The sequence below is a fragment of the Pelodiscus sinensis genome, chromosome 11 (assembly GCF_049634645.1).
Source record: "Pelodiscus sinensis isolate JC-2024 chromosome 11, ASM4963464v1, whole genome shotgun sequence".
NCBI classification, from domain to species: Eukaryota; Metazoa; Chordata; order Testudines; family Trionychidae; genus Pelodiscus; species Pelodiscus sinensis.
Window position 1 is genome coordinate 43762034 of NC_134721.1, and position 13447 is coordinate 43775480.

General features: G+C 61.4%; 1 protein-coding gene across 2 annotated transcripts in view; it reads left to right on the forward strand.

Moving 5' to 3' along the window:
• Positions 1-2992: 2992 nt before the first annotated feature.
• The window catches only part of GRM2 (glutamate metabotropic receptor 2), a 53053-nt gene continuing 42598 nt past the window's right edge, over positions 2993-13447 (forward strand). For both annotated transcript variants that reach the window (XM_075939473.1, XM_075939474.1), the window contains exon 1: positions 2993-3235. The gene's annotated coding sequence lies outside the window, so the exon portion shown is untranslated. The remainder of the gene's footprint in view (positions 3236-13447) is intronic.

Consider the following 13447-nt stretch of genomic DNA (forward strand, 5'->3'; position numbering starts at 1 on the left):
CTGATCCTGGGCTCTGTGCGGTGCTACCCCTTTGAAATGCCACAGCAGTGTTTCAAAGGGGCAGCACTGCACTGAGCCTGGGGCAAGTGCCACACAGCTGACCCCAGGCTCCATGTGGTGCTGCTGCTTTGAAATGCCACATCGGTGTTTCAAAGGGGCAGTGCCATAGGGAGCCCAGGATCAGCTGTGTGGCACTGCCCCCTTTGAAATGCCACTGTAGCATTTCAAAGTGGCAGCATCACCTGGAGCCTGGGACTCTTCCTTCCTTCCTTCCTTCCTTCCTTCCTTCCTTCCTTCCTTCCTTCCTTCCTTCCTGTCTATCTGATAGAGGCAGCAAGGGGGGAAGAGATGTGTCGACCGTCCTGTCAAATATCCAGTAAGCATTCACTTCTTGGATAGTCGACTAGTTAGTTGTTCACATCCTTATACGAGACCTATTAATTCTGCACTTTCAGATCTGAGTCCCTTCTTCCTCTTGGTCAATTTCACACCTCAGGCTGGGTCAGTTCCACCACCTGGAAAGAATGGCTCAGCTGTGGGAATATACCGACCATCCTCTGCAGTGAAGAGCACTGCAAAGAACTCACTTAGCTTCTCAGCAAGGGCTTTAACTTCCTCAAGTGCTCCATTGGCAACTCGGTCGTCCAGTGGCCCCACGGGTTGCTAGGCAGGCTGCCAGCTTCTGATGTACTGAACAGTTTCCATGCTCTGGAACTGATGGTTCAGCAATCCGCTCACCTATCAGCAGCCTCTCTTCCAGGGAAACAAAAACAGGCTGGCAGATTCCCTCAGCAGATACGTCTCGTGGGAACACCATGATTTGGTGCTGGGCAATATTTTCCCTCTGTGGGACCCACAGCCGGGGAACTTGTTGGCCTCTCGAGCAAACAACAAAGGCATGATGTGCCCCAGAGGAGCCCTAAGGCACCACTCCCAGGGTGATGCTCTGTTTCTTGCTTGATTGGATCCGTTCCATTATGTCTTTCTCCCCTAGTGCTCCTGCCATGAGTTCTGTGCAAAATCCAGCAGGACAGTGTGAGGATCTCTCTGATCATAGAACTGCAGGACTGGAAGAGACCTTGGGAAGTCATCTAGCCAGGCCCCCTGGGTGCTTGGTTGGACTCTATTATCATTCTAGACCATCCCTGACAGGTGTTTGTCTAACCTGCTCTTCACATTTTCTAATGATGGAGATGCCACAACCACCCTAGGCAATTTATTCCAGTGTTTCACCACTGTGACATAGTGGAGGGTACCTTGCTGGTTGCTATGCTGGGCAGTGGGCTGTGGGTGACCTACACTGGCTGCTGTATGTAGCATGGCCCAGCAGGGCAGGGGATGAGTCATTATGCAAGGGGGCTCTGAACCTGTCCAACCAGTTATCTCCCAGGGAGCAGAACAATGGGAAGAAGGTGGAGTGGAGCCCTGGCTGGGAGGCAGGGCTGGAAGAGAGTGGTAGTTTCGGTCTGGGAAGCAGGGGAGAAGGAGCTAGGGAGGGGGGCTGGGATTGTAGGGCCCAGCCACCCCCCATATCAAGGGGGAGGGCACTGAGGCCTCCTACTCCCAGTTCCTGTAACCAGATTACATCTGTGCTGTGCTGTATCCTGGAGAAGCAAGAAACTTCCTCTATTCTACTGGCTGGTGGAGTCTGTTTGTGCCACTACGGGGGTGCAGGAGAGGGGAAACCCCAAAGCACTGTCACAACCACCGTTACAGGAAGTTTTGCATACTGTCCAGCATAAACTTCCCTTGATGCAATATAAGCCTGTTGCTCCTTGTCCTGTCCTCAGTGGCCAAGGAGAACAATTTTCTCTCTCCTTCCTGTGACACCCTTTTAGGTACTTAAAAACTGTCATGTCCCCTCTCCATCTTCTCCTTTCTAGACTAATCAAACCCAGTTCTGTCAACCTGTCTTAACAGGCCCTGGTTTCTAGACCTTTCATCATTGTTGTTGCTCTGCTCTGGGCCTTCTGCAATTTGTCCAAATCTTTCCTGAAATGTGGTGTCCAGAACAGAACACAAACTCCAGCTGTGGCCTAATCAGCCCAGAGAAGAGTGGAGGAATTAGGTCTTGTATCCTGCTTACACAAGTCCTGTTCATTCATCCTGGAATGGTCTTTGGTTTTGTTGTGCAGATCACTTCTCTCTTCAGGCCCAGACAGTTCTGGTTTCCCAGCTAATCCGGGTCATCCCAGCCACCTGTCATCCTCCCAACATTCCCTGAGCTCCTCACCCAGAGGAACAGGGAGATCAAACTCCTGGATCCACAGCTGCGTCACCTCCAGGCTTGGGATGTGGATGGCCATCACCTATAGACTATTGGTGTTCTGCAACTCTACAGGACAGTCTGACCTCAGAAGGGTGGGGGGCAAGTCAGCCTCCCCACCACTAGCCGCAGATGTTGGGCAAGCAGAAGGGCCCATTTTCATCCCAGATCCCCGGTTTCCCTGCCTCCGAGGCCTGGTCTTGTCCCACCACACAAGTCGGAGGGGGGGAAATGCAGCAATCTTCCCCCTGGAAACTGGCCCTTGCTGGGCTGCAGCCTCTCCCCTTGGGGCCCTGGAGGCCAATAGTCAGACAGCACCAGCCCAGTGGGCCTCTCTGCTGGGTGTCTCTGCAGGTGGCCCAGTGCCATGAGCTGGCTGCCGCCCTGCCCCTTAGGAGGTTGCAAGGCCTGGGGCTGTATGTAGGCGCACCCATCCCTAGCAGCTCTGGATTGTGGGCATTGCCCCTGCGTGCTCCAGAGCGGGACCCCTGGCTTAGCATCAGCACCTCGGACAGCTCCTTGTGTCCAGCGGGCCCCAGTGCGTGGGATCAGCACCTCGGACAGCTCCCTGCTGCCAGCCCGCCTCGGGATCAGCACCCCAGGCTCGGACAGCTCCTTGAGGCGAGCCCGCCCGCGCCAGCTGCTTGGCTTGGGCGCCTTGGAGGAGTTTCCAGCGGGAGCCAAACCCGCCAGCCTCAGGGAGAGGGCGCGGGCGAGGGAGAGCCCCGCTCGGTAGCTGAGCAAATCAAGAGCCTTCAGCACCAGCGCGGTGGGCAGCTACTTATGCAAGAGCCGCGGCCCGAGCGGCAGAGCCCCTCCAGCGCCGGCGGAGGCAGCAGCTCCCAGCCAGCGCGAAGCCAGCCCTCGCTCCGCTCGCCGCTGCCTGGCTCCGATGGGGAGGCGAGCAAGACGCTGGCCCGGGAGGGACCCGCCGCTTCCTAGCCGCTAGCGGCTTCCCTGGCTGCCCAGGTAAGCCCCGGATCCATCGGCATCTCCGGCAGCAGGGACCCGGCCCTGCCGGGTTGGGGGCTACCGGGGAGCGGGCTGGGGGCTGCGGGGGAACGTGCTGGAAGCTGAGGGGGAGCGGTCTGGGGGCTGCCGGGGAGCGGGCTGGGGGCTGCCGAGGAGCGGGCTGGAGGCTGAGGGGGAGCGGGCTGGAGGCTGAGGGGGAGCGGTCTGGGGGCTGCCGGGGAGCGGTCTGGGGGCTGCCGAGGAGCGGGATGGGGGCTACCGGGGAGCGGGCTGGGGGCTGCCGGGGAGCGGGCTGGAGGCTGCCGGGGAGCGGGGTGGGGTCTGCGGAGGAGCGGGGTGGGGTCTGCGGGGGAGCGGGAGGGGCTGCGGGGCAGAGAGCTGGGGTCTTCCCCCAGCCCGCACCCAGACCCCCAGGGCTCCCCCGTGTTGTGGGACGGGGACATTCGCTGCGGGGCGGAGCCTAGCGATCCCCCCTCTGCTTCCCGACAGACTGAGCCGCCGGGACAAGAGTGTCCCGGGCCGGGCAGCGCCAGACACCGCTCCCCGCTCCGGCCAGACAGCCGCTTGGAAAGTTGAGCTGGGGGGCTCGTGGCGACTCAGTACAGGACCAAGCGAAGCCCCCTCCCCAGCCGCCCAGGACCGGCCTTTTCCGTCCCGAACCGGCCTGAGAGCGGGGCCCGGCTGGGCAGGTGCTACTGCATTTGGACCATTCCGGGTCCTTCGGGGGCGAAAGCAGCGGGACGCGGCTGTTCGCGCCGCAACCGGAGCGGCCAACGGGGAGGGACGAGGCGAGGGAAGACTCGGCAAAAGAGACACTTGGTTCCGCCTCTCCCCTGCCGAGTCCGGCGCCCTGACTCGCGGCTTGCGCCGAGCAGCCCCCGCTAGACGCGGAGCCCCCGACTACCGGCCCGGGTCTTGGATTTGCCCCCCAACCCCAAGCGCCTCGATAGGCGCAGGGGGCAGAAACGGGCAGAGGGGGCGGCTGTCGGGTGTGGGCCTGTTTCTCTTTGAGTCCGGTGCTCGGCCCTCGGAGCGGCACAACCAGCAACCGGACACCGGGGCCAAATTCAATGGGTAAATCTGAGCAGCAAGACAAGACAGACCCTTCTTTTCTTTCTTTCTTTCTTTCTTTCTTTCTTTCTTTCTTTCTTTCTTTCTTTCTTTCTTTCTTTCTTTCTTTCTTTCTTTCTTTCTTTCTTTCTCTTCCTTCCTCCTTTTCTTCCTTCTTCCTTCCTTTTATTTTCCTTCCTTCCTTCCTTTAATTTCTTTTCCTTCCTTCCAACCATCCTTCCTTCCTTCCCTCCCACTTCCTTTTATTTCTTTTCCTTCCTTCCTTCCTTTCTCCCTCCCTTCCAAATCATTAGAACAACTGATCGAGGATTGCGGTGGATTCTCCATCCCTGACCATGATGAAATCCAGCCTGGCTGGTTTTCTAAACGCTGTGCTTTAGGAATGCGTTGGGGGCGGCTCTCTGGCCTCTCTGCAAGGAGTCAGACCGACTGACGCGCGGCTCCCTTGGCCTGGGGATGGGTGAATTTCAGAATTTGCCTTTCGCCTCGCGAATTCTTCCCCTTTCCTGTATGAAAGGGGAGGCTGCTCTTTCGCGGCGCTAAGCGTGTGGGCCCCAGCAAGGCGTCTGCTGGCTGTGGAGAGCGGGGGCCGGCTAGGAAGACGGTGCTGAAACATTTCCCCGGTTCCTCGATTGTCTTCGCCCGACGGAGCCCGCAATCTGGGGTGCGGACCCAAAGGGTATTATTTATCAGCCGTCTGGGAGGCCCCACGCGCCGTGCTCGCCGCCAAGTGGCGTCGGGTTTCTCAGTGCGCGAGAAAAGCTGCCGCCCCCCCCCCCCCCCCACCGCGGAGCCGCCTTTGCTCCCTTTGCGGGCCCTGGGCAGCAAGGCAGCCGAGAATTTACACCCCGCTGCTCCTCCGCTGGCTTCCCAAGGCTCCGTCTGAGCAGCTGGTCCAAAGAGCAACTCGAAGGAAGCCGGGCGGATTGACAATCGCCCCGACAACCAGCCACACTCGCCCTCTCCCAGAGCAGCCCCGGCAGGATGGCTGTTGGGGGGGGGGGGGCGGGGGTACTGACCTGGCTGATGGCACCAGTTACGCCCAGGGCCTTTGGAGACAGGGGCTTGATCAGAGTCCCCTTGTCTCTTCCAGATCCCCAAGAAAGGGGCCCATGAGTTGTCTGTGCCTGTGCATGGAAACCTTCCCCCCTTCCTGCTGCCCTCACACACTGGCTGCCACCAATCCCCTCCCAGGCTTTGGTAGCTCTTGGAGGCCCTACGAGGCCTAGCTGTTCCCGGTGGAGCAGGGCCACCGGCCGTGGCCCTCTCAGGGTCCCGATTCAGGGAAGCATTGCGGCACGTGCTTGGCTTGAAGTTCCTGGGAGTTGTCGGTGAAAAGATGAATAATCCCAGTAACGCAGCCCATGGGACGTCCCTGAATTCGTCCCTGCTTGAACTCGGGCTGAGCTTTTGGGGCAACCTCCGGTCTTGATGGAAACGTGGCCAGTGCGGAGCAGCCCCCGCGCGCCTTGCAGAGTTGTCACGTCAGCTGTTCAGTGGGCGAGCCCAGGGTTAAATACCTGGGCCGGGAGCCAGCGGCCCCTTCACCGTGTCAGCACCCGCCCCCCAGGTTGAATGACCCTTTCACCGTCCTTGGGGCTCTTTGAACCCGCTCCCATTTTCCTGCATCCTTCCTGAGTTGCCGGCCCCGAGCCCGGACACCGGAACCGCTCTACGCCCCCTCGATGGCTGTTTCTCCAGCCCGGGATCCCGGTGGCTCGCCTGGCCCTGGCCTCATGCGGGAGCTCACGTTCGGGGCACTGGAACAGCTTGTGCAATCGGGGTGCGACCCCCACTCCTTGCGGGAGCCCCCGCGTCCCAGGATCGCTCCCCCCTCCGGCCCGGGTGGCCTGCGTCCCTTGAGCCCAGAGGGAGCGCTTTACATCTAGCCAGGCGACCCCAAGCACCGCTTGCTCGCTCGCTCGCTTCCCGAGCGTGCTTGGTGCCAGCATGGGGGGAGGGGGTCCCTGCGTAGGGATGAGCACGGGCTCCTGACCCGGGTCAGCGTCTGATCCTCAGTGCGGCTCCGTTAAACTCCGAAGGGGCAGACCCCTGGATGCCCCTGAGATCAGGGGTTTCGTGCCAGCTCCGGCCCCGGCCCCGGCCCCGGCCCTGCTGGCGAGAGGCAGTTCGCAGGCTCGGAGGAAGGATGGCCGCACGGATCGCCCCGGGTTCGGGGGTGGGAGCCCGTGAAAGGGCACGAGTCGGAGGGACGGGAGAGCGCGATGCTCAGTCTGCTGGGAGACAGCTGGACCCGCGAGGGCGTCGTGAGCCTCGGGCAGGGCTGTGATTCGAGAGAGACTCGGGCAGTGGCTAAGAGCAGGGCCCAGGCAAGACCCGTCTTTGTCCCGCAGACTGGAGGGCCAGAAAGCAAAGGCAGTTTAGGACACGCAGACTGAAGCCACGTGCAGGCGAATGACATCTCGCTTCCTAGTGAGAATGGGCCCAGAATCACTCCCGGTCCCTAGGCCCGGCAAATGTTCATTAATTGCCCCTCCCAACTCCTGGGAGGGAGGGACTTTTATCGTTCTCCATGTGGAAAGAGACATGCCCAGGGACGTACAGCAAGGCAGTAGCAGAGCCAGGACTGGAACTTCTCACAGCAGAATCAGGGCGTTAGCCATCAGACCATGGTACTGGCCCTCAGGAAAGAGGGTCTCCCTGGCGTCGTGTGGGGAGGGTGAAAGAGAAGAATGGGTCACAGTCCCTCCCCCCTGCCCCCCCCCCCCCCCCCGCTTTGCTAAGCTGCTTAGCACTGCCGGTGCTGGGCTCGGAGCCTGACCTGCCTCGGCTCTGAGACACGGAGGCCGAGGCAGGGAGCCGGCCGGGGGCTGCTCTGCGCGGGGATGGCAGAAAGGATCAGGCCCTGTGAGCTGCTATCGGAGCGCAACCTGCGCGTGCAGGAGCCGACAGCGGCTGCCGGGCCGGGGCCGGGGAAAGCCGGGGCTGCGGGGAAGCCATCGAGGCCCCGTCAGGATCCCACAGCCTGCGCTGCCCCGCTGCGTTTCTCCGCCTGGCTCCGCCGCTCGGCGCCGATCTCGTGCGCGGCCAGAGAGGATGCTGCGCTTGGCTCGCCGGTTCCGCCGCCGCACCGGTAACGGGGGGAAGGGCAGAGGGGGCACCGCACAGTTCATTTAAGGCCACCGGCCTAGTCTATCCCATTCCGCCTTCCCCTGCCAGCCGCGGGGCTGCAGGCCGGGCGCGCCCCCCGCCGGGGCTGGCTCGGGCCTGGGAGCGGCAACTGCAGGAAGATATCCGGGTGCCAAAGCGCAGGGAGCCCCTTAGAAATCCCTGGGCCTCTCGGCAGATCTGCCCTGGGCCGGAGACTCAACGTCCTGTGCGACCTGCGGGCAGGGAAAGGCGGCCCGCCCCAGCGCCGAACATCCGCACTGCGCGGTCAGTGCGCCCCGGGCTCCGGTTCTCAGCGGCCGCCCGGCCTGGTTTTCCCAGCTCGCCCCCCAAGCTGCTGGGTGCCCCTCCCTGGAAAAGGGCCCGGCGTCTGTTTCTCCCCTGCGCGGCCGGCTCTGAGGCCACGGGGAGGGGCGGATTCCCAGCAACCAGAGAGTCAGATGCCAGCAACACGTGCAGGCGTGGCCCGAAGAGCTGCATTCTGGGAAGCTCCTGCCGCTGCTTTGGAGCTCAATTGTCTTTCTTTCTTCCCATCACCCTAAAACCCAGCCACCCTCTATTCCTTCATTCGGGAGCCGGGCCTCCCCGCGCTGCTCGTTAGCTTCAGGGCTTCATTAGAGGAGCCCCGTGGGCTCTGTAGTGCCAGTGCGAACGACTTTCACCCCCCCGGCAGCCTCGGCTGGCTTGCATGAGACGAGGCCCCCCCTCATGTGTCCCCTCCCAGGCGTCGTGTCTCTGATTTCTTCTCCAGCCGCTGCGAAAGGTCCTGAGCACTAGGGTGCCGGAGAAGAACCTACAGATTGGTGGCGGCAGTGGGATCCGGAGGAAGCCGCTTTCCGTATCTCGCGGAACCCCCTCGCTCAGGGCCTGCTGCTGCTCTCGCGTGCCTCAGTTTTACTTCGGTGCCATGCCATTGGCTTCAGGGACAGCCCCCTCCGATTTACACCGGAGCGACGCAGAGTGGACGCCGATTTCGCTCCGCTCCCTTCCCACCTCCACTCCTCTCTCGCTTGCCGGTGCCTCTCAGCTCCCGCTCCCTTGGCGAGTCTTTAACTCCCAGGAGCACTTTGGGGACAAGAGAAGAGCCAAAACTGCTGGAACCTGGCCAGGCCGCAGGGAAGGGGAGATGCTGCCATGCCAGTGGGTTAGCGAGGTTCCGTGCCTCAGTTTCCCCAGCTGCAAATTCAGGATGATGGTATTTAGTTGCACGCATCAGACTTATGGGAAGGGCGTGTTGGAGGGTTAATTCATTAGCGAGCATAAAGAATAATCTAGCGACAGACTTATCACCTCTGCCTCTGTGCCTGTCTCTGCAGAAGCCGGGTGCCAGACATCCTTGGCTAGGCACTGGGGGGAAGTCCCTAAGGGCACATTCACGTGGCAGGAGCCCTGCTGTGTCCTTAGTCTAGTGAGACTTGCTAGTTACCCAGCCCTCTCGGTCCTGGGTTCCTGGATCGCCTGGTTGGTCTCAGGACCGCGTGGTGCTGGGGTCCCTGCAGTGTCCTTCATACGCTACGGGCACCCGCCCACACCCATTCCTAGAGCTCAGGTGTAACCCTCTCTGCATAAGCACCCCCCTTCGCCCTTCTGTGGGACCCTCTGCGGGTTTGCGGGTGCCAGGGACAGAGCCTCCCCCGGGAAGGTCCCACTTACTCGCTGGGTATTAACCAGCACCAAACGCAGCATGCTAACCAGGCTCGCTGGCCAGCCAGGGTCGCTCCACCGTCTCTGCCCAGTGCCATCGGCACAGCGGTGAGGTCTGGCCGCTCTGCCCCTGGAGCTGGTCCCCAAAGAACTTCCCTTGGGACCCCAGTTCCGGCTTCGCGGGCCCTGCCCCAGCTATTTTATTAACCAACCGGAGCACACTAAGAGCATCACCCAACCAATCCCACACCCCGCCTTCCTTGATTGACACTTCATTGATTTAGTGATGCCGCCGAGAAACAATAAGAGACCGGACGGTGAGCAGACAGGCCGGCCACGGGAAAGGGGGGACGTCACCCCAGAAGAGGATCCCCCGGCCCCAGCTGCCGGGCAGGGGGCGGTGCCCGTGCCACATGGCCCTGGCAGAGCTGGCATTGCAGGCTAAGGACCAACGGCAGTGGAGGAGCTCGGGCGTGTTGCGCATTCTGAGTCCCGCATTCAGGGGCCGGTTCCGGTTCGGGCCAATCCCAGCGGGCTTCTCCCCGCATCGGGGTTCTGGTTTTACCGCTCCCCAGTGGGCCCCCGGCAGCAGGCGCTGACCTGGGACTGGCGCGCGTTGAAGCCTCTCTCGTCGGAGCGGAAGTGCTCGGTGCATTCAGCCAAGATCAAGGGCGGGCAACATGCGGCCCGCGGGCCACACAAGCATTTTCCTCCATGGCCCTTCGGGCTGAGGCCAGAGCGGGGGCTCTCAGGCAGCCTGCCGGCCACGCCTGCCCCGGCTCAGAACCGCTCCGGCCCCCAAATTCCCTCCCGGATCCCACCCCGCCTCCTGCACCCAAACCTCACACCCCTCCACTGGGGGGGGGGGGGCAGAGAGCCACGTCACATGGGGCGCAACCCCCGCCCCCCGATCTGAGTCCTGGCTCCAGGCTGTCCGCGCAAGGTCGCCTCTTGGACGTTCCTTAGACAGCCCAGGCCGAGCGCTCCGGCGTGGCGAGCCCTCTCGCTCCCAGGAGGAGGGTGGGCCGGGCGCTCTGGGCGCGGGTCGCAGAGCCGGGGCCGGTCTGTCGGCGGCGGAGCGCTGCCTGTTTGCAAGTTGTAAACATTCATAATTGACGAGCCTTGTGGGCAAAGCGTGTAAACAGCCCGGAGTGCGAGAGCGGGGGGCGGGGGGAGCCGAGCAGGTGTTCGCGGCTCCTGCAGACGCGCAGCCCGGCGAGCGGGGAAGTGTGAATTCTGCGCGGATTGTCTTTGTGCACGGAATAGCTCTGGGGTCCCGGCGTCCTCGGCTGCCCAGGCATCAGAGATCCTCCGGCATGAGGCTTGGCAGGCTCACCGGGCGTCTGACGCACGGATCTCCAAGCACTTGGCAAAGGAGGCGGCACCACTCTGCCCATTGTGCAGATGGGTAAACTGAGGCACGGTACCGGCACGTCTTTTGGACTGTAAGGGGTGAAAAGCATTGCCCGGGTGCTAGACACATCAGCACAGGTCCCAGGCAGCTTGAGATCAGGGCCGGATTAAGAGGGGGGGGCTAGCCAGGCAGCTGCCCGGGGCACCAACCTATGGGGGGGAGGCGCCTGATTGAAGTGGTAAGGGGCGCCATACGCCCGGGGCTGGGGTCACGCATGCGCCACGTGCCCACTGCCCCGGGCACAAGTATGCTTCAGTCTGGCACTGCTTGATGCCTCCTTTCCGACAACTGTTCTGATTCGGAGATGCTGAGGCCAGACCAGTGACCCTGTGGTCTGACCTCTGGCACTGCACAGGCCGGAGACCTGTCCCACGCTAGTCTCTAGTGCAGATCCTCGAGGAAACCCTCCAATCCAGAATGAAAATCTTCTGGGGATGGAAAATCCGCCTGTCCCGTGGTAAATGGCTCCGCTGGTTAATTACCCCCACCGCTACCAACGTAACATACCCCGGCTTCCAATCGGGACCACTCCAATTGGCTCGCCTGGAAGAGCCCAGCCTCGAACGGTTGTTCCCACCAGGCTGACCTCCGGGGGGAGGCTGTGTTCAATCCGAGGGGGGACATCTCGGGCCCTGCCCCCGCTGGCTGTGACCCGGCTGGCGCCAGTGAGTGTGATGCGGCGCCCGCATAGCGGGGACACTCCGGATACATGCAGCTTCGCAGAGGGTGATGGTCCAGGAACTGGATCACAGCTAGCGCGGGACGTCTACACACGCTGCGGTAGCACCCCAGAGTGCATGGGGGGGGCACATGGCAGGCAGTGGGAGCCTTCTAGGTCCCACCTGTTGCCCTTCCCCCCCAAGGCCTGACAAAGCCCTGGCTGGGTTGATTGAGTTGGGTTGGTCCTGCCTTGGGCAGGGGGCTGGACTCGATGACTCCTGAGGTCTCTTCCAGCCCTGGGATCCTAGGATTCTCTGATTCAAAGGCTAGCGCATCCCCCCCTCCCCCAGTGTTGGCCGGAGTGCGGTGGGCGGGGCCACCCAGGTCTGTTGAGGAAGGCAATGCCTTCCCTTGCCTGTATTACTGCCCATGGCTGGCCTCGGAGAGGCAGGGAGGGTGGTGAAACCGAGAAGGGGGGAAGAGATCTTGGTTTTCGCTGCATTAGTGCTCTGAGCCATGTTCGGCGCTGTCCTCTGGGGGCCAGTGATGGTACCGGGAGGGGACAGGAGAAGCCCGGCTGTTCTCCACCAGAATCTCGCGGAAGGGAGACGGCAAGTGGCATGTTCTGTCCGGCCGGTGGTTTACAGGGCTGGGGAGCTATGGCTGCCCCCAAGTGCACCATGGGAAGTCCACACTGGTTCTGAGCATTCAGATCACGGGTGGCACGAGGCCTGGCCTGACCTGTGGGTGTCTGGAAGCCCAATGCCTGACATGTCTATTATCGGTGCACCAGGAAGTCCCTCTGGAGATCAGCCTTGTGCAGGGTGCTGTACGAACATATCACAAAGAGCAGCCTCCGCCCCAAGGCACTTTCAGACCAAACAAGTCACTGGGGAAACTGAGGCACGGGGCGGGGACTGGCCTGCGCTCACCCAGTGTGATGTAGTGCTGGTATCTTGCTGGTTGCTATGCTGGGCGGTGGGCAGTGGGTGACCTCCACTGGTGGCTGTTTGTAGCACGGCCCAGCAGGACAGCGGATGAGTCACTTGGCAAGGGTCTCCCAACCTGTCTGACCAGTTGCCTCCCAGAGGGAGAGACAAAGGGAGGAGGGTGAGGTCCGGTCCCTGGCTGGGGGGCAGGGCTGGAGGAGAGTTTTTTAGTTTCTGTCTGGAATCATGGAGGAGGCAGCCTAAGCAAGGGGCTGGGATTTAGGGGCCCAGTCTCCCCCATCTCAAGGGGGGCTGAGGCATCCTAGGCCTGCCCTGTAACCAGATTACATCTGTGCTGTGCTGTATCCTGGAGCAGCAATAAACTCCCTCTATTCTACCAGCTGGTGGAGTCTGTTCGTACCATTACGGGGGTGCAGGAGGCGGGGGAATCCCGACGCGACGTCACACCCAGCACAGCCGCATCAGGGCCGGGGCTTACCCAAGCATTCAAACACCAGACTGTAACGTGGCACCGTGGGGAGGGAGCGGACGAGGACGAGCCTTTTGAGTGCTGTGGATGTCACATGGTCTCGCTTCTGTTCTCTGATTGGATGGATACTTGGGGGGCGTGGCATTCATGTTCAGTGTTGCTACCAATGGCACTTGGCCGCAGGGACCGATGGACGGGGAATGGTCCCATTGCCCGGGGGAGTCCATCCATTGGGTGCTTTGCAGTGTCTTTCCTGCTCCCCTGGGGGCTGCCTTCGCCAGCCCTAGGCCAATGAGCCCTGGCAAACGGCTTGAGTATCTTCCTGCCAAAGCCACCGGCGAACTGCCCATTAACATCCATGCAGGGGAGATCAGGGCTGAGCAAGAGACGGTCCCTCACGCAGGTCTGCACAGAGACAAATTGTCCAATGAAGTCATTAGACTTGGGCAACAGTGGGGTCAACTCTTTAACATAAAAAAAACCCCAATTCTGGGTTTTTACATTTTTGTGGGAAAACTCCAACCTCTGGGAAAACTCCGACCTCCAAAAAAGCCGGGGAGAAAAATTCCGGACGTCATTTCCCAGGAATACTGATTTCTGTTTGTAATTGAATTAGCTGCAGCTAATTTGATCGGCTCGTTTTTGATGGCTGCTGGCCCTGTACAGATCGGGAGCAGTTTTTCCTTAGTTACCCCTCTCCCGGTTCTGGACAAAGGGGAAGAGCTGAGGATCGGTCCCCAAGCCACAGGGGAGAAGCCAGAATTCCTAGGTGGCTAGCTGGCCAGGGCCGCTGATGGGAGAGCCGAGAGCCCAGGGCCAGGCCTCCATGTGAGCTGTGACTGACAGCAGCTGAACTGGAGCAGCAGCAGTGT